Genomic DNA, 4,272 nt, shown 5'->3' with positions numbered 1-4,272 from the left:
GCCATGGGAAAGAGTCCCAAGTTTTTAAGTGAAAACCCGTAGTCTTGTAAAGAACATTATCATTATCTTGGGAAGTAATGGACGTTGACTGAGAGATGCCTTGCTGCTACAAGTTGTAATCAATTTTTCTCCTTGTCTGGTTATAAGAATTCGATTATGAATAGCACATTGTGTTCCTTGTCTCTGGCTCTTCAATCTAAGTGTAATCATTCTCAATTTTGTTGTGGTTTGCAACATCTTGTCTGTGAGCTAAATGCATTGATTTGAGGTTTTAAATGGTTGTTTTTTGATGTTTTGACCGTAGAAGAGTGTTTCTATGCTTAAGGGGAACCTTTTGGTGTAGTTTTGTGTCAGCTTTCTATACATTGTTTTGGGATGGATCATGATTTATGTACCTTCCTAGATGACTGCAAAACTTGGGTAGGAATATGACTTAGGTGTTGTAATACCTCTCCTTAAGTTTCTTTGCATTCCGAATTTGTTTGGATGCAAAAAAGGTGTGATGACCTAGAGCGGTGAGATTGGACATAGAATGATTTTTTGACAAGGAAGTGGTTGATTTGCTATTGTAGAAGTATGAACAGTCCTTTAGGTTCACTTCTGTGAGATTGATGATCTCATTGAGTCTCCATACCCCATTGCGAGGCACTTCCTTGCATATTCACATTATGTTAGTAACAAAAAGCTATGCTGCAGACGTCCATCGTGGTCACCCGCTAACAATAGTCAATGCCCCTCTTTAAAGAGAGGTACACAAATGTCAACACCCTCTCACTAGTGCTTAAAGTAAATAATTCAAAATAAAGCTTATTATCATTAACTTGCTATGTGGCATTAATCGGCAAGCTTTTTCCAATGATTTTGATTTGCACCCAAAATCCACCCTTTACTAAGGACTACTTATGTAGTCCAACTAGGCTTCTCAAACAAGGCAAACAAAAAGATAATCACCTTTGAATTTTTAATACTCGCTCATGTTTACATGCATAGCAACATTAGCAGGCGGCCCTAGTTTCTAAGGTTCAAATTACGTTACAAATTCTGCTCAAATTGCAAGACTAAATTGTTGGATAGATTCCTATTCTTTCCTTGCTTTTAAGACTAAATTGTTGGACATATTCCTCATCTTTCCTCACTTTCTATGAGCCTCATACATGACGCTCAAGAAGTTTTATAATGAACGGCCCTATTTATCATATATGCTCTGATAACCTAATCATTCATGCTTGAAAAGTCATGAGCATTACATAGTTAACTTGAGCTTCTCAACCTGACATGTTTCCTAATCTTTCAAACTTAGCAGGTTCTCACCTTGTCAAAATATTTTTTCAATAAAAAAAACTAGGGTGAAAGCACCACATTAGCTGATAAAGTTGAGTTTTTTGATATAAGGGGAGATTTGGGGTGGGATTTGAAGATGACTAAAAGAAGTTGAAGACAAGCCAAATGGTGTTCTAGAATGCATCAAAAGACAAGGCAAGCTAAAACCTTTCTTATGCCAAGATGAGTACCAAACACTAGAGCTTCAAACAAACATCTCCACAAATAAAGGACTACCATGTGAAGTATCATTAACAATAATGAGTTAATGCCTCATTCTAAGGCATTTAAGCATTTAAGATCTAGTATCATTCAATAAATGAAAGACTACAATCTTGCCCAACTTGCAAGTCATGCAACATTTTACAAAAACCACAAAGAGAATCATTTGAAGTTGATAGCGCATACATTTCTGAGGGCAAAAAAGAGTTAACACTCTACTTTAGTCGCATTGTGCACATTCATATATATTAGGGCCACAAAGAGTAGCTTGTTTATAAGATTTCTTACAGACACAAAAGAGATTTGTGCTCACACCTCCTCTATTTTTGGCTCATCCCCTAAAAGGTGCACTCACCCTATAAATGTAAGAGTTCAAATAACTAGATGATCTTTAGGCTCAAGTAGATATTGGAGTGCACTAATTAGAACAAAGTGAGTGTCATGAAGTTCTTTATAAGACGAGATGTCAAAGATCCCTTAATAAACAATGGGGTAAGCAGTGGCCAGAGGCTCGGCGTTCGGCGTCTACTAAGAACATATGGAATCCTCAGCTCCCTTGTCCATGAAAATCTTTTTGAGGAAGGTATTATGGGAGGCCCTGCCACAACAGGTGTCAAGGTATTAGATTGAGGTATTGTCCTTGATAGGTGTTCGGGCTGTAGAATTGCTAAGGATGACTTGCCCTACTTGTTCTTGGAATGTCCGAGAGTTAGAGGACTAATAGAGAAAGTACGCAAGAGATGATCTAAAGGACTTGGAAGATTTGGTTCTCCAAGAACGATATGCTCTTTGGAGGGAACGGAATTGAAAGCCTTCCAGTCCTCTTATATACTCAGGTGGTTAGATTTTTCTATTGTCATCATGTTTGGAAAGCCAAGATTGTCCATGTGTTTGCCTAGGATCTCTCGGGAGCCAGCTATGCAAGGATTATCCAAGCTAGTAAGGTTATTATCCAATGGATTGGAAAAAGCAAAACCTCTAAAGAATGGAAATGGATAACTCTTAGTGTGAGGTCTATTACATTTTGAGGGTTAACTATTAGTCTTCAATGGAATATATGTAGCCATGGCTCTGATTGAGCATGTTGCTGATGTAATAGTTTGTTTCATATTAATATAACCTCTCACATATTGTGAGATTTGCAAAAAAAAAGATTAGATTTCAAAGATCTACGAGTTTTGCAAAGAAAAGAACACCAATCAAATGCAAAGTTAAGTCTAATGGAGCTACATTCCAAGACTTGAACACCACTTTCGTACGAAAATAGGACACGTAAGTGTCCTTTTCTTACAATTTAGATTAAATGGTACTTACATCAGATGGTGTTAGTTAGAGGGTCTTTCAAAACTATAACCTTGTATTTTAGAAGCTATCATGATCAAGAAATATACTCATCAGGTGGACCCCCATAAGACTGCGATTGATGCTTTGAAGAAATTAAATTTATAAGCTCAAGAAAAAATGAAGAGACCTTGTAGGAAATTGTACACAAATTTTGCATAATTGTGCTATAGATAACTGCAAGTTCTGTGTGCGAAAGAATCTACTTGAGAGTATATAAAATAATGAAAGTTCTACATGCTTGATATGTCCATTTCAAGCATATCATTGTATAGTACAAATAAAAATATGTTTTTGATGTATTTGTATGGTTTAGAAAGAGATACATTTCTTAACCTCTTTATTGAGGACTCAAGATGGCAAGTAGAAGTGCTTCGATAAGCAACAACTATTGGATCATTTCAAATATTCAAAACTGCGTAAGCAAAAACTTTGATATTTTAAATCTTGAGACACAAGAATTCAAAACCTCAAATAACTTCAAACTTTCCACGGAGATCAACTAAATGTGTCAAAGTACAGAGTCCCTAGTTTACATTGGAGAGTGGCTAGACAGATTTGATAAAGCTCGAGACACGCATGGCGAACCATAGATGATGAGCGCATATCTGGGATTGTCATGTGCAATCTCGGTGTTGAGAAGAAGATGACGGAAGATCTAGAGGCTAAACCATCAACTGATTTTGCATGCTTCACAATCCAGTGATGCAAAAGTGGATTTCACAATACAAGGATGCAAAGTAAGAGCAACAAAGGGCACGAATCGAGTGGAAAACGGGGAAGACAACCACCGATGCATTATCCGGCGGGTCTAGAGAGCCTACCAGCATTCACGAGCTTAAGATGGTTGCACAACCAATTGAAAAGCACACAATAGTGCGGTGAAGAAGTGACTGAGGAGGAGTGGGAGTACTCTCGTGGATGCACGAGCAAGGTAAGTTTGAAATGTACGACTAGCAACTTTCTACATGTTTGAACGGCCACTCATAATCTTTGTAGGTTGTAGTATAAGTCATACACAGCAGCATGGTGTAAAGGTCGACATTTTAGGGTGAAATGGATCGACAAAAAGCGTTTTACTCAAGATTGTGGAATCATGGAAAAATTTGAACAGTCTAGTCGATGACGGTCCTCTGATACAGATCCTGTGGTGGTGGAACTCATTTACTTCGGCACGCTACAAGAGATTTTGAGGATCGAGTATAGAGGATTTTTTTGTCGAAATTATTCAACGTGCACTGGTTCAAGATAAACATGGAGGGTTGCAACGCTACTGTGCGCAGAGGAGAGTCTGGTTTCCTTGAGGTGGATTCAACTAAAAAATGGACCGACCTAAGAGACACTTTCGTACTACCTGAGCATTGTGAACAAGTAAGTCTGTAAATAGTT

Source organism: Adiantum capillus-veneris, chromosome 28 (assembly GCF_014529385.1).
Source record: "Adiantum capillus-veneris isolate H3 chromosome 28, ASM1452938v2, whole genome shotgun sequence".
Classification (NCBI taxonomy): Eukaryota; Viridiplantae; Streptophyta; class Polypodiopsida; order Polypodiales; family Pteridaceae; genus Adiantum; species Adiantum capillus-veneris.
This window is presented reverse-complemented; position numbering follows the sequence as displayed.